The sequence below is a fragment of the Papaver somniferum genome, unplaced genomic scaffold, assembly GCF_003573695.1.
Source record: "Papaver somniferum cultivar HN1 unplaced genomic scaffold, ASM357369v1 unplaced-scaffold_35, whole genome shotgun sequence".
NCBI lineage: Eukaryota > Viridiplantae > Streptophyta > Magnoliopsida > Ranunculales > Papaveraceae > Papaver > Papaver somniferum.
Window position 1 is genome coordinate 762,371 of NW_020645971.1, and position 25,794 is coordinate 788,164.

Consider the following 25,794-nt stretch of genomic DNA (forward strand, 5'->3'; position numbering starts at 1 on the left):
TGCTAGCAACTCTGCAAGACGTTATGAATGGTAGCTTCACCACATTAGTATTTTACCAAGTGGTTGAATCTGACGCTCCTCCGAATCAAGCACTGAAACATTCATTACCGAGATGATGTCCAAACATGGAAAATAACACTTTGGGTGTTTCTCCTGCAAGTCCATGCGTTCCACAAAATCAGAAAGCTCTGATGTCTGCACAAGTGTCGAATCCCACTACCGCAACGAAAGGGATGATGAACCAATTGAAGATACTCCAGGGCCGAGATGATCAAACATTCGATGCTTAAGGAATATACGCTTCAACGCTCAAGCATCTAAGAAGCCATCAAATTGTACTCCCAATCAAAGAGTACAACTTCAGCACAAATATCTCGACGATGACACATTGGTTCAACACCAACACGATCAAAGTGTAACTAAATTACAATTGATAAGTCTTCATTATCCCATGATAAGACTTCCGAAGCAGATGCAACATCATTCATACATGGATGGCACTAACTCCTTCAACATACACTGGGAAACCTGAGGTGATTTCGCGAAACTTCATCAACTGGATTTTTCCACATCACAAGCCCCTGCATGATTGAGGAACTTCCTCTCTTCACCAATCACATTCAGTATGAAAACTGCTGATGCTATCTACCATAACAACATCGACTCACTGAAAAATCCAGTTCATGGTAAAGTTATGCTTTCAGGAGCATTCAGGTTGAACTCTCAGTACACCTTCATCTTAGGGACGCTCAACTCATCAACTAGTTCGTAACAGGCTCACTGAATGGAGGAGCAAATATTATATCTATAATCATGGTTCTAGCCTTTTCGGTCTTTGGAGAAACTTCAACCATGGTATCAATATCAACAATAATCTCTAGAGGAATACCATCCCTAGTTTCATCATCGAAAAGGATCTCTGGAGCGTAATCATTCATGGTCTCAGCACCAACAACGGTATCAAAAGCAACATCCTCAGGGCTTTATCAACTAATCATTCTCTGAAGTGTTACACATGAAGCGGACTTCTCTAAAAACCAATTATTCATATCAATATATGTAGACATGATAACATGAACATCTTCCCAAAGCTTGCATGATGGACGGGTACAAGTCAAAGTCTTCTACAAGATGTTCTCATCGCCTCTACAAATGAGTTACGACATGCTCCAGGACATGGGTTTACAAAAACGTACTAATGAGTGAGGAATGGGACAATACTTCCCCAACAAAAGATGTTCGTCTATGTTTCTTCTACAACATACTAAAAGGGCGCATCAATCGGACATACGAGCTGAAAGATATGGCTTTTACCGTCAGGTCTACGGAATCTGAAAAAATTTATACGGGATTACAAATTACAAATGTGCACACTTCGTTGGCTGACCTCTACAACTCCAAATTAAGTAATTCTTTCTCATGTGATAACTCAGACTCTTAGCTTCGAAAGTTGGGGTCAAGCATCGAATTCCGACCTTGTCTGAGGTCCCTACAGCTTCCAGAGCGAACAACATGCAAGCAGCAATTCTTAGACGGGATTCATGACTTCCACAGTCGATCGGTGTTCACCAGGTCTTTCCACTAAGTACTTCATCAAGGTACCTCCAACTTCGACCACCTAGGTCTTTACATCAATTTTTCTACCTGGGTCCTCTATCCAAGACTTTCCATAAGAAGAGAAGACGAAAAGGAGAGATCTAACAAAATATTGGGGACTGACGGTCCACTGATCATGACGACCAGTTTCACAGTCCAAGACTCGTGGCACTGGACTATCATGTGCTAATCATTCATCATAAAAGTAATTCTACCACCGGGACATGTAACCATGGTCATTACATCATCCCCTCTCGAGAGGAACCTCAGCTATGGTCCCGTGACCAGGGTTTCAGAAGTGATGTTTCTACGACTGACAGAAGCAAGATGATGCTGTAAGAACCATGCTCATGTATCAATCAAGGGGTCCTGATTTCAAACGAATCAATGACATTAAAATCCTTCACCAACAGTTCAAGACACAAGTGAATGCTCTAAAAACACAACATGAGTGTTCTACAACAAGCTCGTCTGAGATGATTTTACACTGTCCTGTACAAACCGACGAGATGGGAGCAATTGGTGAAAAATATAGGGATGGTTCATATACCATTCTCTTCGTATGAATGTCCTCTACAACATATCCAAAATTCAAAGCAATTGAAGAAACGAGCAAGGAGATGTGGCCAAAACATTGGACAACATACAATCTGAAAAAAGTTCTAAAAGTCTCCTGGAAGTTTACTGTCTCGCCTTTTTCAGGCCCTAAACATGTTCAAAACTCGAAGAGCTTCTATGTTAAAGCTGGGAATTTTATGGGCACGAAGATACATATGCAGACCGCGAAAATCCGACATTGGACGAAGATTCTACAACGTTTTTACTGAAAGACCAACTTCTGAATTTTCTGATGACGAATTATGGCGAAGTTCTTCGTTCATCCCCATTTGAATCAGGATCTACACCATCAACGCAAATCCTGACTTCATCGTCAGCCGATAGTCTCATTTGCTGAAGTCGGCGTGTTTCTGCTGATAAGGGACGACTCACAGATGATCGAGAGACATACAAAGTACCAGCTTGCCAGCGTCTCTGAAAGGTTGATTCATCTCATGATGAACATCTGCAAAAGTCTTCATGTTTGACTTGATATTTCTGGAGCGTTCGCCAGAAGATCCAGAAGGGTGGTTGTAACCAGAAGTCACCACTATCTGAGGCGAAATACATGGAGTCATGGATATACCAACAACAAGCACGCGCTGAAACGGTAACAATCCACCTCTTGCTTATTTAAAATTTCACTAGCTGTAGTGATTATAACGTCAAAATTTCGAAAACTTGCTCGTTCCTTCAAACCTGCAAAGACGAGCAAAATTCATTATTCAAAATCATGACTTGATTTTAATCAAACCGTGAACAACCCATGTGAATTTTAACATCCACTGGTTTTTCAAAAATTGGACAGACGCCCATTTTACAATTGTGAAAACTCACATACAGACATTATTTCACCATATATAATTGTCTACTTTCAACTGTTGTTCAAAATCAAAACATGATTTTACAAAATATATAAATATTTAACGTGAAACTCACGTAAATTTGAAAAGATGTCTATATATTTTGCTCCCTCGCACGAGCATCTATCTTTGAAGCGAGAGCATATTTTCAAAGATTTCTGAAAGCTGGAAGATAAAAGATTTCATGAAAGCTCATAAACAAAATTTTATTACTAACAGACGCATGTCTATTAAAAAAAAAAAATTCTCGTACGAGCATTCACCTTTGAAACGAGAGTTTATTCCACTTTGTGAAATCTCACATATTTAAAAAATAAAATTTTGTTTTTCGTGAAAGCTCATAGACAAAATTTTATCATTAGACTCAGGTCTATTTTGTTTGTTTCTTAAACTAACGAACGAACGTTCGCGGATTCCCTTTCTTGGGCCCAGACGTGAATCCTAAATCGACCAAGGTTCCACCATCGAATCAGCAGTTCTACACTAATTTATGCTCACTGGATGACGCTCTATTATGCCACTAGGGTTTCCGCTCAAACCATGATTCGCTCATTCGGTCGAAATCCGGTAATGTCTTATCTTATGACTAAGTTCAATTACTTATTTTTCGTCTGTACCTGGAAAATCACCATTCAATGCTGACTGAGGAACACGACTGTTCCTAACTAAGCAGGGGACTTAATGTAGATGGTGGATTTTCGACAAAGGCTAAAATCGTAAACCCATAATTATACGAACTTCTGATCCAGCAATCAGACGCGAGTATTGAGACACGGGTCTCTCATCGAATCTCTGACTGAGAATACTGTCTCTCAGAGTACATGAAGATATGTAGTCTCACGGCTAGACAGCGGCATATCTCATGAATACTGAACACTTCAGTAATTATTTTTATATAGAATCACGAGATTGACGGCTCCTAGACAGCTTGCTCTGCTAGTATAGAGCGATAACGTCTTCAGGATACAAACCACAGTTTTCCCTGACAATATAAAGGACATGAAGCTCCAGCAAGCTCATGTCAGAATAATTAATGCTCCTAGACAGCTTGCTCTGCTAGTATAGATCCATAGGTTAATTATTCTTAAAATTCTTGGATTCATCCACTGAATTTCTGAAAATATTCAAATATTTTCGTAATATTTCGTTACTTAAATCTATGGTTCTTCCCAGCAGAAATCCATGGGTTAGTAATAAATATTCAACGCACGGGCGTCTGAGCTACCTCCGAGTAAGCCCCGGCTCAAATGGCGTAAGTGTACTCAACGATGATGCACTAACAATCACCGCACGAACGAGTATTTCAAAATACGACGAAACGATGAACCTATGCAAAATAGGAAGGAAAATAATAAATAATTAAAATATTGACCAAGGCGCTAGGGGATTGGGCTCACCGACCGGCCGGCCGTGCCATGGCCAATCCCACGCCAGTTTTATATTTTATCATATTTTTTGTTATTTTCCTTGATCTTATGAAAATCCTTTCATTTGAACAAACATCCTTCGTTTGAAGAAACTCCTAAGTTTCATGGTGTTTCCTTCGCACGAAGGAAATAATATAAAATTGGGAAAAATATTGTGGGATGGTGATTGTTGGCCAACCGGCCATGCCTTGATCCCGGACGACCCCACACCTCATGGTTCCTCATTGATTTATTATTATTATTTCCCTAATCTCATGAAAACTCCTTCATCTCATGGTATTTTCATAAATACATGAAAAATAATATAAAATTAGGGAAACCCGTGGGACTGAGCCCCAGCCGGCCGACCATGTCCTAGCTGGTCCCACACGCCCCTTTATTTTATTATTATTATTTTAAGGTTTCCTTCATCCCATGAAACTCCTTGATTTCATGGTATTTCTCTCAAATTAGGAAAATTTCTTGAAATCATGGAAAAATACACGGAAAATACATAAAAATTAGGGAAACTCGTGGGACCGGGCCCAAGCCGTCCGGCCATGCCCTAGCCGGTCCCATACACCCTTATTTTTGTTATTTTAATATTATTTGCTTCCTTGATCCCATGGAACTCCTTCACTTCAAGGAAACTCCTTAATTTCAACAAATTCTTTTATTTCAAGATATTTTCCTAAAATCATGAAAAATAATATAAAATTAGGAAAAGGCACCATGGGACCGTGGTCACTGGACGGACGGCCATGCCTTTGCTTCGGTGGTCCCATACTTCATCATTCCTTCATTTTATAATTATTTTCCTTCATCTCATGAAGTTTCCTCAGTTTCAGCAAAACCCTGATTTTATTGTATTTTCTCAAATGGTTGTTCAAACGCATGCCAGAAAATATCAAAATTCTCAGGACTGAGACACGGACGTGTTGACAACGTGAGCATGTTACCTTGACCGACCAAGGTTGGCTCTTTGGTTCGCAATGAGCCGGTCCCATGTATTTTCATGGTTTGACCTAATTTGCGCAATTGCACGTATTAGGTCCAAGACTCTTCCAAATAATTTTGGAATTTCATGAAGTGATCGTCATTCGATCCCACGACCATCCAAGGTTGGTTTCATGACCCCTTGGTCGGTCTCTCACCTCTCCATAATTAATTAGGTTTTATCACCTAAGGCTCAGACGAGCATTATATGAAAAATGATTGAACCAGCATTTGATCATCTTTTCACCAACTCTTCAAGGGGTCTTGGTATTTTCTCAAGCGATCATATGGACGCTACATGGTCGACCCACGGTCTCATGTAGCCGGTCCTCCTTCATTCTATGGTTAAATTTTGAGTAAACTATCACTCGGTCATCAATTGATCAAATTAGGGTTTCTGAGTCCAAGGATCATAATTCCATATTCGGACGCTAATAATTTTACGACGATCTCATGATCACCATTTTATTATACTCGGTTCAACTACCAGTATTCTAATTAATGTTTTATTTCGGTCACGCTGCCAATAATTCATCAGACGAGCAACACTTGCTCAGATGAGCAATATTTGCTCAAACCAAGGAATATTGTTTCAACTATCAATATTCAACAATTCATCGAATGAGCAATACTTGCTCACCTCAACGTGAGAATTACACCTCTGTCTCAACGGACACGTTCAATTCATGAGTCTCAGAACATTTTGCAGAATCATGTTCAACTCAGCAAATACATGGACTCATCGCCCCATGAAGTCAGCAACTGACTAAATACACGTCTGCCCTGCAGACTCCACATTCACGAGACATCAATCGTGTCACTTGGGGGGATATAAACTAGGGTTTTGGTCTGGCGGTCTACGGCACGTGTGTTCATACACACGACGGAATGTGATCAAGTCGTGCAATCAGTTGAAGGAGTTAACAAAGTAGTGGATGGAAAGTCGACCAAGTCTCCGCACGATGAGCAACTGGTTTCAAACACGATTTCCATTTCCCCACTCTTTGACTCCATTAACTGTCACACTTCATGGGATCATGGTGTCTACAATTCCAGCATATAAATAAGTCTCTGAAATCATGATTGAATATACAACGATCTCACGTCTCACAGACAACACGAGATCAACACCTCATAAATTGAGCAATTACTCTCAACTGAGCAACTTCAATCATTCAGAACTTATCTTATTCAGAATACACAACACACCCACAATCTTTGATTCCACACATTTCTCAGCTTCCCTCCTACAGATCAACCCATCCTCTCTTGTGACCGAATTTACTCTGGAACGGCCATTGTCTTGGTTTAGGACGGAGTACTACAGATTGATCTCTCGAATTCAAAGAACTCCCTTCTTGCAGTGCATCTGTGTGAAGTTGAAGATTTCGCTCAGTTCAAGGAGTCTCCTACGTACGGTCGTCTCATCAATCCCGTAAAAACCAGCAAATCGTTTTGCCCCATCTACACCGGCTGTACTTAGATAGAACATACTCCCTCAGTTGCTTAAGAAAATACCCGCAATTACCACGACTCTCTGATTCTATAATGGCATAAGCAAGTTGTACAACACCATTATCAGTATCCTAGGCGCATGCAACAAGCGAGATTCCATTATAAGGACCCCGTAAGTGAGTACCATCGATTTCCTCGTCAGTGGCAATTGCATGGAGTACATTTGGATAATCTTGTTAGTGCTGGTGTGGTGCTGGAGAAGCTCCCAACTTTGCGTGTTGGCTGTGACAGAAAAATATGGATGCCGTACTTGAAGGGATATTTTTCAGTTGAATCGTCTAGGGAGCTTATTAGGACTAAGTACCCTATTTTGGTGGAAGCAAAGATTCTTTGGAAGAAGGTTGTTCATCCGTCGCTTGCTGCACAGAACTGGAAGTTCGCCCGTGGAGCATGTGCAACATTGGACAAGGTCCGTAGTTGATTCAAGATAACATTGGCCTCTAAATGCAGTGTTTGTCAAAGCGCTGAGGAGTCTTTAGAGCATGTGCTTTGGAGTTGTAGTTTTGCGAGGAGGGCTTGGAACTGGATGGGAGGTATTTTCAATATAAAACCGCATTATAATCTGCTTATTTCTAACAAAGAAGCTGCTCAGCGTAGTGGTATTGTTAAGGATTTATGGCTGGTGGCCAACTTGGTCGTGCGGTCGGAGCTTTGGTTTACTAGGAATAAGAAGGTTTATGGGAAGAAAATACCGTGTTGGTCTTTCTTTTAAAAACGGGTTTTCAATCTGCTTCATGAGTGCTCAGTGCGCATGAAGAGCTATATGCATAACACGCTGGCAGATTTGAAGCTGCTTGACTTCTTTCGTGTTAGTCACAGAAAAGTGAAGCATGTAGTACCTAAAGAGTGTTACTTTACGACGCCAAATCAGAACGAACTGCTGCTTTGCACTGATGGAGCCTCAAGGGGCAATCCAGGAGTGGCGGGAGCTGGTGTGGTGGCGCGGAATGCTAATTCTGAAGTGTTAGGGCAATGTGCATTGGTTTAGGCATTTCCTCAAACTATATGGCCGAGTTATATGGTATTCTTGTTGGACTGGAGTGGGCTATTCAATGGGGCTACAGGCAGGTGGTGATTCGATCAGACTCTAATAGTGTGATTACAGCTTTGGAGAAGGATAATATTTCTTGGTTTGCGCAGCAAAGGTGGATGGATATTAAGACTTTGTATGACTCTATTCGGTTTGTTCACACCTTTCGTTAAGAAAATTTTGCAGCGGATGGTATGGCTAAGCGTGGTTGTTATTTAGCGGATGGAGTAGGGTTACACATTGTTGGACGCCCAGCTTTTTTACATTTTATAGAATTTCCAAATGTAATTTATTATCGTTTTAAATAGTCTTTTGAGTTTTTGGGGTTGTTGTGACCTCTTTTCTCACAAGCTATCTTATAAATAATTTTTTGTTCAATATATTTTTGACTTATCAAAAAAAAAAGTACCATCGATGATGATCACCGGACGAAGATTCTCCCCAAAAGCTTCTGTTGCGGGACCAAATGCCCAGAAACTTTGTATCTGCTGGGTCTACAACTAGGTTGGTTTGGCATCCATCTCCGGCTCTTGCCGTCTCAGCGGTAAACTTGGGCAAAACACTAAAAGTATCTGCGTGAGTTCAATGAACAGACTCTATTGCAACTCTTTTAGCACGCTGGGCCTTCTGCCTTGAAATATGTATATTGTATATTTTCTCAATCATCTCAATCACAGCAAGAATTGATAAATCTTTTTTAGCACAAAAGATCGAAGCTGAAGGGCTAACCATTTGACAGTTGCCATTGCGTGACCATTTAGGTTGTGGCGGTGGTGAACCCCACATGTATGCTCTGCGTCACATTCCCTTATATAAATACTAGGCCCGTCACCAACAGTTGATGCTTTCAGTTTCCACTGGCAACACATCTTCTCATTTTTGCACTCTTTTCAGACCTAGAAATATTTGCACTATACACCCTCATACACCTAATGTGTATTTCTTGAATTGCATAATTGAGCACATCGTTGTTGGTAAATATCATATCCGCTTTAAGGTCACTAAATCTTGTGGGGAGACCATTGAACATACGTTCAACAAAACCAACTGGATGCATACTCTTTAAATTATCCAGACAGTTAAAATAGTCTTCATCATATTCCTCGGAACTTTGTCCAACCATTGGGTGACTACCAGCACGTACGACACCAAGCTTCCCTTTACAGGCAGAAACAATCATGATGGTGCTAGTACCTACTGTCACCAGTGATCGGCTACTGACAGTGCCCTTATCCCTGACAATACTAGTTGCCAAGTTAGGCTGCCCAACTTCCATTATTGACGCTGTAAGATGTCGGGGAACAGTTACAGCAGTTGCTAATGATTACCTTTATAGGTGTAAATAATCCACAGGGCTAGGTGGCAAGATCCTAGGCTAGGATGCACCAAGGAATGAAGAAAGGCGAAGCACAGAATAGATTCAAGTGGTGCGAAGAATAAGGAGTCATGTGGGTCGGACATGATGGCCCTACAGTTGTCGGATGTGACGTGACCCTTATCATCTGACAGGAGTAACGGACGAGCAAGGAGTACTCGGTCAAACAAAGGAAACTGGTCAAAACCAAGGGACGACAAGGAAGAAGGGCAGTATCGTGCCTAATCAAGTACCAAGGACTCGGCCTCGGGCGGTTTTCAAAGACCAAGATTCCATCGACCACACCAGAAAAACGGGCGAGTAACTAAGATAGGTCCGATAGGAACAACAGAGTTGATGTATTGTGACCAACACTGTAATTTCGTTGTATCTCGACTATGGCCTATAAATATAAGGGCTTGTCGAGAGTGAGAGGGGGGAAAATGAGAGAGAGAAAGGGCATTACACTTGAGAATTGGAGAGATAGTTCATTTGAGAAAGAGAGAACACCTTGTAACCTAAAACGAGAAGTAATAACAATCATCCTTTCACCCCGTGGACGTAGGTAATCATGCCGAACCACGTATATCCTTGTGTTCATATTTGAGTATGCATTTCTACTTGTTTAATTTAACTTCTTCACCTTTGGACGTAGTTTGTGATTTTATGCAACTACATTCTGGCGCCTACTAAGGGGAACGTCTAAGTTCTCCGTATACTTTGGATGCACACATCAACAGAGACGATCAACAAAGCTCCTAAGAACACCTCGTGTGTGGTAATTGATGCTATGAGATGAACTCTGTTTGGTGAAGCGTCTCTTCTGTCTTTTGTTTCTCGAGTTTGGTTAGACCGTTAAATTTCTTTTCATAAAGTCGGGTGGTAGAAAAAAGTTTTTCAGTTCTGTCGGATTTGAGCAGTTGAGTTAGCAGGAAATCTTCCGAGAGCTCCCAAATAACGCCATCAGCGTTTGGTCGAGACCATAGAGAGACTTTGTTGACAGATCGACTGGTTGTGCTTTGAAACGAGTAGATTTGAGTGTTTGTTTTCATCTTGATAATTGTTTTCACTACCGAAAATCTAACAGTTGAGAAACTTCTCAAGACTCCCAAGTAACATCTTTGATGTCGGGTTGAAGTCACTTGAAGATCCGTGCTGACTTACCAAGTGTCGAAAATTTTAAAAAGTAGCTAATAAGCTTTTTATTTCAAGATCAACTGAAACCCCTCTCGACAGATCGACTTCGAACCATGGAGTCAGATCCTAAACAGGGAACAAAGTAGTCGGACGGCGAGATCACTAGTCGCCGGAGAAAACCCAAGGAGTTCAGGGAAGTCATCCCTGAGTAATTCCAAGGAAGTTAATGAAATTTTGTCTAGAATTGATTTTTGGTACGGATCTGAACCTTGTACTTACAAAACACTAGGAGTTAATGATTTGGAGCATAGGGAATGTAGGAAAAACTGTTATTAATGCAAAGTCGGGTACTGAGAGCGACGTAGCGTGATACCTGCCTAAAAGAGTACGTAGGGTTAAAGCAGGTCAGGTTGGTGAGGCTAGCCTGACAAAATAGAGGGAATCGTACTTCTGGAGTCCAGTTTTGAGTGTCAGGCCCATGTCATTTAAATCTGTACGTATTAGAAAAACTTTCAGAAAAGCAGATCAAAGTAAGGTGTTGTTTGTCTTTGCTGACGTAGGTAGGGACGATCCTCGGGCCTACGACATACCTGATCCGATGGAAAGAACTTCAAGGACGGGAAGAACGCTAAGGAACCGCACAGTTACCAGCGGCAGCGTGCAAGAAGGAGTAACAGGGCCAAGACAAGAGAATGACCGACCACCACCACCTGAGATACCTCGGGAAGCTACAAGAGGTATGCCGACTGTGGAGGAGGAAGTTGACTTGGGACGAGATGATGATCCCACGCCATTGGAGCGTATCATCCCGACCCAGAGGATGGCCGATCAGATAGATGGGCTTACTGCGTCAGACACAGAAGATGACGAGGAAGCGCTCATCGTGCATGCTCAGAGGCGTAGAGCGAGACAACAAGCCAAATATCAGGAGGATCTAGGGAGAGAGCAAGAGAGACTTAGGCAAGTCCATCTAAGCCGAGAAGCAGCTAGTGGAATCATCCCGTCACCGTCGACTTAAATACCCCCCTATGCTACCGGGTCCACCACCGTTGACAACAACACGACCTCCTGCACACTTGAGCCACCCGAGCGGCCATTCTAGTCACGAGAGTACGGATCCAACACTAGTCGCCATTCTTGAACCACAGAGGAGACAAGAGGCGGCATTAAGAGAGCTGCAACAGAGGAACCTGGCACTAGAATTCGAGAATTATCAGCTCCAGAACCAGAGGTCCAGGTCGAAAGGATCCTCCAGCCGAGGAATATTGGGCAATCAAGGCCGATCAGGGAGATTACCACCAATGGAAGGGCCGAGTAATCATGGCCGATCAGGGAAACCCCCGCTACCACCTACCCGAGGGTATGGTCCACCTGAGGATTTATCAACGGAAGAAGAAGGGCGCGGAAGAAATGAGAGCTCGGACAGCTCAACAGAGGCCAAGCTCAGGGAGTTAGAAGCAAAGATAAAGAAACTATCAGGAAACCGCGAGAAGGATAAGTTATCCGAGGTCATAAGAGAGGCCGAGAAAACCCCCTTCACCCAAAGGCTTGAACAAATGATGTTCCCACCCAAGTGTACACTCCCTTCATTTCCGTCTAGATTTGATGGGACGGGCGATACGGTTGAACACATAAAGATGTATACTATGTCGCTAATCCAATGGAAGAACAATGAGGTGGTAATGTGTAAGTTCTTCCCAGCAAGCCTAGAGGGCGAGGCAAGGATTTGGTTTTACGCGCTTTCACTAGGGTCGATCGACAGTTATGAGGATATAAATGAGGCCTTCATAGAAACTTACATGCATAACAGCAGACCTCGGCACAGAGTCAATAGATTGTTCACTCTGGATGGAGGTTCAAGGAACCCCTCAGAGCATTGAATGACCGATGGAGGAAACTGTGCACAGAGATTGGGGAAGTACCAGCCGATCAACAGATCTTTGGATTCGAAAATGCGTTGGGAAGGTCGGACCCCATCTGGATAGCCATGTTTACTGAAAAAACGCAAACACTGAAAGAAATTGCGGAAAATGCAAGAACACTACATCGCACTGGAAGAGATTCAAGAAGAAGCGAGGGGTAGGGGAGTACAAGAGGCTAGTGCAACGACTAGGGCGACCCCAGGCGACACTCCCAGGCGGCCCGAGAAGAGACCAGACCCACCACCACGAGGAAACGGGAAGAAGGAGTGGATAGCAAAAGGAAAAAAGCCGATACATGAGCCGAGAGCCTACACCCCATTGAACGCACCATTGGAAGAAATTTTCAAGGAAGTCGAGAAGAGGAACGACATCATCTACCCCGGCATCAAGGGGGTACAGTTCGAAGAAACCAAGGACCACCCCGAGTACTGCCACTACCATCAGTACAGAGGTCACCCCACCAATAATTATCGAGAGGTGAAAGACATCGTGCAACATCTTATCCGAGACGGATACCTGAGGCAGTTCATCCGACAAGCACCACAGACGACCACCGCACCCGATGCACCTGTTCACCAGGTTCGGATCGGCAGATCAACTCAGTTTGTGAACACCATCTCGCACTCAGCGACACAGGAGTACAATCTAAGTCCAGGAATCACTTCTAGAATCCACAAGAGGGACCATAATGGTAAAGAAATCTTCAGTGTAGCCAAGACCCTGTCGATGGAACCTTGGATGATGCAACCCATTTCCTTCTCGGCCAAGGATGTCCCGATGAACGGTCAAGCCCATAGCGACCCCTTGGTCATTACCTTGCTAATTGAAGAATGGGGAGTAAGAAGGATACTGGTAGACAGTGGGAGCTCAGTCGAGGTGCTTTTCTACAACACCTTCAAGAGAATGGAATTGTCAGATGACATTCTCGTCCCCTCAACATATCGAACTTACGGCTTCAATGGGACCGTGACCATCCCAAAGGGCGAAGTAAATCTGAGAGTATCGGATGGGGGTGGTTATTTGGATACTCTAACCACATTCTGTGTAGTCGATATCGCTTCACCCTACGAAGCTATTATCGGGAGACCTTGGATCGCCGGTATTAAAGGGGTGGCATCGTCCTACCATCAATGACTGATATTTCCAACGTATAAAGGTATAGCAGAGGTCGTCGGCGATTCACAGGCGGCCAGGCAATGTATGCAAGTCGATATTCAGATAAATGAGGAACGACGAGAACATCAGCGAAGGGAGAAAAACAAGGCCAAAGAAGCTAGGGCGGCAGAAGAACTGGAAAAGGTTATCTCCCAGGCGGTCATGGCGTACGAAGCAAAGGAGCAAGAACCCTTATAGCAATTACATGAATCGACACCGGTAAGGGAGCCAAAACCAAACTTCTCGGCCATAGAGCCCACCCGAGAGATCAATTTGGGAACGGAAGAAGAGCCGAGGATAGTAAGGATCGGGTCATTGTTATCGGATGAACAGGTGAATCGGCTCACAATGGTCCTGCAGGAGGATATAGATGCTTTCGCATGGAACATGCACGATATGGAGGGCATAGACCCGACAGTATGCTTCCATCATTTAAAGATCGACCCAAGTTTCAAACCTGTGCGACAAAAGATGAGGCAAATTGAACCAGAGTTGCAGACGGTAGTCGAGAAAGAATTAAAGAAACTGCAGGAAGCAGGAATAATCCGAAAATCTCAGTATCCACGGTGGATATCTAACATGGTCGTGGTACCAAAGAAGAATGGAGGAGCCAGAATATGTATTGACTTCAAAGACCTAAACAAAGCTTTCCCGAAGGATAGCTTTCCTCTCCCAAGCATCAATCAGCTGGTAGAATCGATAGTAGGATACGAGGCGATAACCTTAATAGATGGGTACTCGGGGTATAACCAGATACCATTGGCCCACGAGGATCAAGAACATACCTCTTTCTTCACACCAAGGGGCCTATATTGTTACACCAAGATGTCGTTTGGATTGAAGAATGCGGGTGCCACATACCAAAGGCTGGTATGGGACATGTTCGAGGACAAGATCCATAAAACCATCGAAGTCTATGTTGATGACATGTTGGTAAAAAGTCGCCTAGCCAAGAACCACATCCGAGACCTTCAGGAGATCTTTCAGACGATGAGGGAGTACAAGATGAAGGTTAACCCGACTAAGTGTGATTTTTGGGTAACCTCGGGCAAATTCTTGGGATACATCATCACACCCAAGGGGATATAAGCGGATCCCGACAAAGTCAGGGCCATCCTCGAGATGTCGTCGCCTGCAACGGTGAAAGACGTAAAAAACTAAACGGCAGCATAGCGGCACTAGGGCGATTCATATCCCGGTCTTCGGACAAGTGTGAAAACTTCCTCAGCACTCTTAATAAGGGAGAAAGATTCAAGTGGACGGACGAGTGTGAGGAAGCCTTTCAGAATATTAAATTACATCTTGGAAGCCTCCCAGTATTGCAGACACCCGAGCCCTCGGAGGTCCTCACCCTATACCTCGGAGCAACTTCATATGCTATCAGTGCAGTCTTGGTTAAGAATGAAGGAAACAAAGAGAAACCTGTTTACTTTATCAGCAAAACCTTGAGCCCGACCGAGAAAAATTACACATGGATGGAGCAAATGATTCTGGCATTAGCATTCACCACTCTAAAGTTGAGGACGTATTTTCAAGCCCATCGGATCCGCGTACTTACCAAATCTCCCATCGAAGCGGTACTAGACAATGCAAACCGATCAGGAAGAATTTCTAAGTGGGGGGCGCAAATTAAACAATTTAATGTTTTCTATGAGATGAGAACAACGGTGAAAGCACAAGTTGGGGCAGATTTCCTGGCGGATTTTCCATTAAGTGACGAAGACGAGGTCGAAGATATCCCGGGAATGGAGGAAGATCGGGAGGATCCAGCCGACCTACTTGAGGCGAGAAGTACGACACGATGGGAAGTATTCGTCGATGGAGCATCAAACAAAAATGGATCAGGCCTGGGGCTAGTCTTCACCACACCCAGAGGAATGAAGATAGTCCACTCATTTCGATTGGAGTTCAAAGAAACGAACAATGTTACGGAGTACGAAGCGGTGATCCATGCTCTAAGGATAATCGTCGAAATGGGACTACAGGATGTGAGACTGACTAGCGACTCGCAGCTGGCAATCCGAAAAATTACCGGCAAATATGCTATCCATGACCCGGTTTTGCAAAAGTACTGGGAACTCGCCCAATTCTACATCGACCAGATCCCCAACATCAAATTCCGTCACATATGCATAAAAGACAACCGACATTCCGACGCTTTGTCATACATAGTGTCTCAGTTAACGGATCCTAGTGTGGAAGGCATCCGAGTCGTGAGGCTCCTTACACCCTCAATACCATAGGTACCAGAAATATGCATCGACGTGGCAGTCAACACGGCCGATAGGTATCAGGAAGGAGATTGGAGAAAGCCGATCCATTTGTACTTAGAAACAGGCGAGCTACTTAGAGGGTGACCAGAGATTAACAAAGTCAAGAGTAAATCGGCTGCGTATGAGCTGAGGGACGGTCACTTAGGACCATTACTAAGATGTTTGAGCAAGGATGAAGGCCAATCAATCTTCAATGAACTACACTATGGAGCAGCTGGAAACCATAGTTCGGGCCGGAGTCTGTCGGCTAGGGCAAAAACGATGGGATATTTCTGGCCGTATATGAATGATGACGCAAAACGGATGGCACAAGCTTGCGAGGAGTGCCAGCGGTATGGAAACAAGATACATGCACCATCCGTAATCTTGAACTCAGTAGTAAGCCCATGGACCTTCGCCAAGTGGGGAATCGACATTGTGGGACCACTGCATGTGGGATCGGGGCAAAGAAAGTACTTAATCGTGGCTACAAACTACTTTACTAAATGGGTAGAGGCAGCACCTTTGAAACATATCCGAGATAAACACGTCTTCGGATTCATTTGGGAACACATCATATGCCGCTTTGGAGTACCAACAGCTGTCGTCTCGGACAATGGAAAACAACTTCAAGGAGAAAACATTGATATGTTTTTCAACACCTACAACATTAGGAAAAGTAAGGCCACCACCATATATCCTTAGAGCAATGGGCAGGCCGAAATTACAAACAAAACAATCGCCGATAATTTGAAGAAAAAATTGGATGGGGAGTACGGTGAATGGTGTGAGGAACTTTACAACGTTTTATGGGATTATAGAACAACCCGAAGGGAGGCAACTGGGCTATCACCTTTTATGCTCACTTATGGAACTGAAGCGATTCTACCAACAGAGGCGATGATACCCACTACGAGAACCGAAGCATGGAGGCGAAACATCTCGGCCGATCTCATTTTTGCCAAGCTCGACGACTTAGAGGAAACAAGAGAGATGGTGCTACAAAAAATGGAAAACTACCAAAGGAGATTACAGCGGGAATGCAATAAACGAGTTCGTCCAAGAGAATTCCTACTGGGGCAATTAGTACTGAAGTATTTAGCCGATTGGGAGCGTGATAAAAAGGACGGTAAATTGGCGGCAAAGTGGGGAGGACCATACACAATCGTGTCTAAAGTGGATGAAGGCGCTTATCGATTACTAAAACCGGACGGAAAACCAGAGTTAAAACCGTGGAACGCCCAATATCTGAAGCTCTATCACCCGTGAGGGGTTCGAGAAAAATAGGTAAAGATACTTGTCACTCATTTCTTTAAAGCCACGAGGGGTAGGAAATATGACATGAGCAACTAATGGTCATTCGTACTCGGGGCAATGGCAGTGAGCAAGTGCCGAGGTGACTTACACTCGAATGGTCATTCGTACTCGAAGCAAAGCCAATGTGGAAGTGCCGAGGTGACTTACACTCAAATGGTCATTCGTACTCGGGGCAGTGGCAGTGTCCAAGTGCCGAGGTGACTTACAGTTGACTGGCTATTCGATACTCGGGGCAGTGGCAGTGTGCAAGTGCCGAGGTAGCCTAAGGGTAATGGTGGTTGGAATCCAGCTACCAAAGGTTGTTAAGATACGGTTTCTTCTCAGCCAGGTAACCTACTTACATCTGAAAGGTTACCCCCATCGCAAGTGGCCGTGACCACTTGCCCGAGTTGGTTGATCGATAACCGCTCGGGATTATCGGGTCTAGTAACTAGGACGACCAATACCCTTCCACTAAATCTAAAAGATAGTGATGAGATACCTCGACCAGGACATGGCATCGGGCCCGATGACCCTCCTTGTTGAGTGTGTTCGACAGAAAAGGTTTTAAATACTAACATGTGTGATACGGAATGCAGGTATGGAACGAAAACGGCAAGATAACAATAACAAAGTCACACATAGTTAACTTAAACATAAAGAGCAAAGAGCGTCAAAGAAAAAGCAACCAACAAACATGGCGACGCAGCACCCCATTAATAAAATTTATCAAGAAAGGAGGGTTAAGTGTTTAAGCGAATTACAACCCAAGACAAGGGGAAAACTAGTGGCACAGCACTACAAAAGTACCATTCAATCTCTGGGTGAAACAACACCAGCTCCTCCCCTCCTCAGAGCGACCTCTCGACGCTTCCGCTCGATGTATTCATTGATACCAGCAGTAATCGCGTCTGCAAGCTCGTTCTGATGAGCAGTCCTCTCCTGAGAAATCTGTTGAGTAAGCTTCTGAGAAGTCGCCTCGGCAGTAGTAAGATTGGCCTGCATATCGCCCTCGACCTTCTTCAACCTCTGTAACTCTTGCTCCAGATCCTTGACGCGACCCTGCTTTGCTGTAGCATAACACAAACAACCTATCAAACACGGAATTCGACATCATACAATACAAGGACAATAAGCTAGCCTAGTCCTGAAGTCACCACGACATGCTCTATAGAGACCTGTAAAGATTGGCAATACGAATTCTAGCGACTCAACAGATTTAGCTAACTCGTCCTCGGCCTTGGAAAGCTTCAGGGTCAGTTCATTGCAGTACTGCTCGTTGAACTCGTTGGTGGGGAAATACTTCTTGTGATCACTCCACTTGGCTCTCAACCGGTTATGGGATATTTGCAGTGTCTATAATTGAGATTGGGTCCACTCTAAATCACTAGCCTGCTTATCAAATTCCTTAGTCATTTCAAGAAGATCTCTATTTAACTGTTCGGCCACAGTTTTATCCCTCAAGATTCGGCGTCGATCCTCATGAAGATCTCGATTCTGGAGCCGTAAAGAACGATTTTGACTTTCTAGATTATCGGCCAATAATGATTTATCAGCGCGAGTCTTTGAAAAGTGCCCAGGTGAGATCGCAGGTTATCTATTTCCTCAGGCACATACTCGAACATGCGATATCTATCCAACTCTTCTTGAAGGAGTTGGATCTCGGCCTCTTGACGGTCTATCTTCACATCCTGTTGGAAATTCGTTGCCGAAGATTCTCCACGATATCTTTCTCGATATCCCACTTCCTCTTCATGAGCATGTACTCCAAAGCAGCATCTAGATCTAGACTAGCTAACTCGGCTAGAAGAATAATACCCGACTCAGGATATTGACACGAAGAACTCAATCAGTAACACAAGTGTCTCAGCAGCGTACCTTGGGCGTCAGCAAGCTTGACCTCCAGTTCACGACATCGATCCTTCTCCAACTGCAACTGAAGCTTGACAGACTCAAGCTGCCGGACCTCCTGTCGGCGAAGAGCAGCCTCGAATCTCGCCCGATTCACGGCCTACAGAATCCATCTCAAGGCAAGTCAGTAAGGGCCGATAACATCAAAGAGAAAGCATAAACAAATTACTCACCACAGTAGCAAAGGTGGGCGCGGTCTCGTGATACTGGGGCACGACGGTGATCATTTGCTCATCAGTAAAGGATCCAAATTCCGCAGAATTTAGTGCGCCGAGCGAGTCACAGACGGGGCCCGATATGGTGAATGACGTTTGGAAACCCAACGTAGACCCAGAAGTAACCTGGGGCAGCCTCTGCAATACCTCTGGCTCAACATTAACCACCTTACTCGACATAGATGTTTCGACCAACCCTTGATTGTCGGACTGTAAACCGGACGTCACAACAACGGCCTCCACATCCTTATCGGTTTCCTTCTCGTGAAGAGAGTCATCGCCGAAGATATCATCATCATCGTCTTGGTCAGGAATATCGATCACAACGTTTGCACCACACCCTTCGCAGCTACCTTACCTCGAGGAGGATTACGCCTCGAAACGTGACCCTCACCACCTACAACTTCAAACAAAGCGTCAGATTGATTCCTTGCCAACTCTCCCAAGCGCTAAGGAAGGAAGGGCCGAGGGATAAAAGTCTTACCATCTTGAGCCGAGGACCCTCCGACATCTTCATCCTCGCGCCTAGGTAACTTCTGCACAAGGCTCAGCGTCAGAACACGTGAAGGAAAAAAACAGGGACAAGTACATGTACTTAGGAGAAAAGATGTATGTTTGTTACCTTCCCCTGATCTTCCTCGACCCTTGTGCTAGCACTCCTTTTCTTGGAAACAAGATCCGCCTTACCAGACTCTCCCTGGGTCTTGGCCTACGACGAGAAAATAATCAGCACCTCAAGCCGATACAGTGGGAGTCAAAGAAAATTAAGAATGAAAAACATACCTTATCATCATTAATCACCCAGAAAGGATACGGTTCAGCAGGAAATTCAGGAGGAGGAAAACTGCCATGCAAGATCTGGCTGCGAATGAAAAACGGAACTCGGTCCCAGTAGGGGTCATTAGTGTGACGAGCACGCTTGTTCGAACCTTTGACAACAAGATCAGCATCTAGCATTAACCTTGAAGCACCTTCAGGAAGAGTCTTTTGGCGATGAGGACTAGCGAAAAACCCAGCAAGATCGTCATTGGTAGCGGTCCCGCTCCGATAGTGAACAACAAAGTTGGAAGAAGTGTACTCAGGAGCTTCAGACGGTTTGTAGGTGGACCACTCGGCCTCAGTACAACTACCCTCGCCTCGCCTCTTCCATTCGTTCATCACCCGAAAAGTATTTCCATTCCACTGAGTCAAGGACCGATACGGAAGGAGCTGCGACAACACCTCATAACAGAAGGGATCTTCAGGGTTGTATAGAGGAAAGCGAAGACCAAGCTCTAGTTTCCCTCGGGTAATGATAACCGACTCAGACGACTGCTCATGCCTATCGACATCGTCCTTCTTCAACACACCGGTTTGGCCCGAGACTAGGGTTACCTCATAGTCTTGAAGAGCAAACTCGTCCTTCAACCGATCGATAAATTCTTCATCAGTCAAATATTTGGAAGTTCTCTTGTCAACCCTACATGAAAAAGAAGGAGAACCATCAGGGGAAATGGATTTTATAACACGGTAATCGTGATGTGAGGGACTCTCAAGTAAAAATAAGGAATCAAGGGAAACATCATCGCTATTGGAAAAGGTATCACTCAAGCACCTCTTCTCAGTCATCGATGAAGAAGAAGTAGCCATGGAGGAACCAGTTGAAGAACCCTGAAGATTAATATCAAACGAACGAGAAAAGAAGCAAAGAGGAAGGACCAGCGGCGACTATCACAACCTTCACCAGCGAAGAAAATGAAACCAAGTGATAAAGAAAACAGAGATCCTCGGAATCAATGGCGGCAGTAAGGAAGCAGCGTATGAAGGAAAGAAGTTGGTTCTTAAATTCTCTGAAAATCGTAAATGAATGAAAGAGAAAGTAAATTGAGGTATTTATAGGAAGAGGAGTCTCGACCGACAACAACGGTTACAGGTCATAAAGGGGTGATAGTGGGAAACTGCATGGCAGGATTCACGGCATGCCCAAGGACGTGGGAAGATGGAACGATTTTCTTCCCCTCATGCCAAGCACACAAGCGGAAGAAGGGGCATAAATGTAGGTGTAAATAATCCACAGGGCTAGGTGGCAAGATCCTAGGATAGGATGCACCAAGGAATGAAGAAAGGTGAAACACAGAATAGATTCAGGTGGCGCGAAGAATAAGGAGTCACGTGGGTCGGACATGATGGCCTTACAGTTTTCGGATGTGACGTGACCCTTATTATCTAAAAGGAGTAACGGACGAGCAAGGAGTACTCGGTCAAACAAACAAAACTGGTCAAAACCAAGGGACGACAAGGAATAAGGGGAATATCATGCCTAATCAAGTACCAAGGACTCGGCCTCGGGAGAAAGGCTGTCAAAGACCAAGAGTCAGTCGGACACACAAGAAAGACGGGCGAGTAACTAAGATAGGTCCGATAGGGAACAACAGAGTTGATGTATTGTGACCAACACTGTAATTTCTTTGTATCTCGTCTATGGCCTATAAATATAAGGGCTTGTCGAGAGTGAGAGGGGGGAAAATGATAGAGAGAAAGGGAATTACACTTGAGAATTGGAGAGATGGTTCATTTAAGAAAGAGAGAACACCTTGTAACCTAAAACGAGAAGTAATAACAATCATCATTTCACCCCGTGGACGTAGGTAATCATGTCGAACCACGTATATCCTTGTGTTCATGTTTGAGTATGCATTTCTACTTGTTTGGTTTAACTTCATCACCTTTGGACGTAGTTTGTGATTTTATGCAATTACAACCTTCAGGGAGGGAACTAAGTTAGGGATATCCACACCCTCCTCATCAGTGATGGTAGTGACTCTACCGTTGAGTGATGCAAGAGCGTGTGCATTATCCAGATGACGATCGTCCCCATCATCATCTGTTTCAGATTCACTTCCCAAACACAACATTATCGGAAATGGACCAATCTCGGTGAGAACATATCCACCTATATGGATGACACTAAAGAGGGACAACAAAAGGAAGTGAAAGCGATAAAGACTGGCCTAGAATCTCCTGCCACTTTATCGGAACCAACAATAAACTCCGGCACTTCGTTACTAAACATCTCACCAACCACATAATGTTCGTGCCGAGGATCGGGAACATTTTCAAGTGGCCGGATGAAAATGTTTTCCGCCATCTTAAATACAAAGCTAATTGCCAGATACCCACACACTGACCATACAAAAAAAAGGACCTAAGATTGTATCCAAGAATTACTGACCAGACCTTGGAACACTGACTTTCAGGAAATTAAACCACATATGGAAAAGGGTTATTACCGTGGATGGGGAAAAACGGGTCGCCGATTTTTCGGGAAGTGGAGAGACGAGCGTGGTGTAGAGACCCCTCGACCGGGAAAAATGTTAATCCTCACACAGATGCACCGCTGCAAAGGGGGTGCTTATATTCGGGAAATCAATCTGTATGACTCCGGCCTAAACCAAGACAATGGCCGTTCCAGAGTCAATTCGGTCGCAAAGAGGGAGATGGGTTGATCTGTAGGAGGGAAGCTGAGAATTGTGTGGGATCGGTGATGATCGAGGATTGTGGGTGTGTTGAAGGTTTCTGCAATAATGGTGAACTGCTGAAGTCGAGCTTTGTGAATAAGTTTGTATCGAGTTGTTGACGGAAAACGTTGATACTGATGATATCTGTTGTCCTCGATTTTGAATTATTTATATTGCAAGAATGATGAAATATTAATCCCTGTAAGTGTGACGGTTTCTTGAGTGAAAGAGTGGGAAAGTGGGAGATCGTGGTAAAGTCAGTTCCATGTCGTGTGGAGACTTGACTGATCGTGCACCCACTACTTTGCTAACTCCTTCAACCGTATACACGACTTACGCACATTTGTCGTTGTGGATGAATCCACGTGCCGTAGACCGCCATACCAAAACCCTAAGTGATATCCCCTCATTTGTGACGTGATTGATGTCTCAAAAATCGTAGAGTCTGCGGGGCAGACGTGTTTTGATTAGTCAATTGTTGACTGATTAGACAATGAGTCTAAGTTTGGTGAATCAAGCATGGATGGTGAATGCTCGGCGATTCATGGGTTGAACATGTAGTTCTCTGAAAAGATGTCAGTATGATGGATTACCAACTAGTTGAGAGATTGAGCAAGTATTGCTCAATTCTGCGAATTACGAGAATTTAATGAGCAACTGAGTAAGTATTGCTCAATTCTGCAAATATTGAGAATTTGATGGACAATTGAGCAAGTATTGCTCAACTCTGCAAATTACTGAATATTAAGAATTTGAAGGGAAAGTGAGCAAGTATTTCTCAATTCACCAAATTAATGATTTTGATAATCTGACGTGCAACTGAGCAAGTATTGCTCAATTCGACGAATTATCGATGAATTTCCGAATATTGATTATATTCGGGTAATCGAGCAAGTGTTGCCGAATTTATCGAGCAAATTAATGATTTGAAGGGAAAGTGAGCAAGTGGTGACGTGACCCAGTAAAATATCAATTAAAATATTGATGTTGATTAGTGAATCAACGTAAATTTTATTAGTGTTCGAAGAGTGCTCAGAATGATGTTTTCACAGGGGGTTCATTCGAAAACCCTAATTTTTAGTCAATCCTCCATCAATCGGGGAATTGCTGAAAATTGATCATGAATGATAGGGACCGACCACATGGGATGAGGAACGTCCATGTGGTGCCACGCACCAGGATTCTCAGTTTGAGAGTTGGTGAGAAATCATGAATAAATGGTGGATTCACCATTTACTGAAAATATTGCTGGGTTCAACATTAGGTGTAAAACCTAGGTATGAGAGATGAGGACCGACCAAGAGGGTATGGGACCGGGTCTAGGTGGTCACGTGACCAGTTGTTGGTCGTTTGGAGGATTCTCCAGTTGGTTGGAGAGAGTTCGGGCCCAGTATGAGCAATTGAGCAAATTAGGTCAGAATTGCGAAAACGTGTGGGACCGGCTTCGTGCAAGCCCTAGGAACGACCTGGTCGGTCATAGAGGCATGCACATTTTACCATGTTTTCCGTGTCTCCATACTGAGAGTTTCAGTATTTTCTGATGCACATTTGAGCAATATCGTGAATTTTCAGAAGAGTTTCATCTTGGCTGAGAATTCTCGATTTTTTGGTGGAATGAGCATGTATGCTCAATTCATCAATATTTTAAAAATATAAAAATATTTTAATATTTAAAATTAGGCTAGCCGGCCGTGTGACCATGTTGGCTTTTGTTTTTTTCGTGATTCGAGCAATATTTGAGAAAATATGGAGAAATCACGAATTTTTCCCAAACCCAGGGTTTCATGAGTTGAGGGAAATAATAATTATGAAAAATTAGGGATTGCAAGGTGTGGGACCGACCATGGATAGAGCATGTCTGGCCGTCCAAGTTGCCCGGTCCTGCACACCTTTCCCTATTTTATTATTATTTTTCATGAATCCTTGAAGTTATGGAGAGTCCTTGAAGATATGGAGAATCCATGAAGATATGGAGAATCCATGAAGTTTTGACATAATAATTATAAAAAGCTAAGGATTGTGAGGTGTGGGACCGGCCACGGCTTTGGCATGGCCGGCCGACTGGGTTGCCCGGTCCCGCACATCTCTCCTTATTTTATAATTTATTTGGTGAATCCACCAAGTTATGGAGAACTCATGAGTTTTTGCAAATTAGGAATTTTTTTGCCAAGATGGAAAAGTCTTCATGAGTTTATGACAACAACGAAAATAAGGAAAAATAATGGGGAAGCGTGGGACCGGCCATGGCTAGGGCACGGCCGGCCGGCCGGTTGGCCCGGCCCATGGGCGCTTCTCCATTATTTTATTATTATTATTTTCTCTCTCCTGTTTTGTGTAGAATTCCCCATTGTTTCATGTTTTTGGATGCTCGTTCGCACATCCGGGTGCATAGTCGTGCATCATTGTCGAGTACACTTGCACCATTTTTGTGGGGCTTACTCAGTGATGGTCCAGATGACCAGTTGTTGAGTATTTATTACTAATTTATGAAATTCAGTGGAGAATAATTCATGAAACTGAATAATAAAAATGAGTAGATGTCCATTATTAATTTATAGGATCAGCTATGAATTCAACTACGAATTCAAAATAATAGAACGAGCATTACCACTCTATGGGATCGTAGATTCGACCATAAAATCGGAGTAATTAAGATTATCCATTACCATTTCATGAGATCAATGGTTTCTATCATGAAATAGGAATGATGAGATAGCACAGTTGTTTTATTGCCATTCTATGAGATCAAGCCGTGGATTCGATCATAGAATCGGAGCAATTGTTATTGCCATTCCATGGGATCAGGCCTTGGATTCGACCATTGAATAGGAGCAATAATAGATTGTTCTGGGAATTCAGTAGTGAATGTCACGGCAGAAGTAATCTATTTCAGAAAAGATATTAGCCAGTTAAAGCGTCACATCTATTCTGAATGGTGCATAGTCAGGGAGTCACGATGTTGTTTACGACATGAAGGCGTTGATGCTCTCAATCTACAGAGAACCGCCTGAATCTATGCACTCTCCACATAATCAGGGAACGGTGAAGTGTC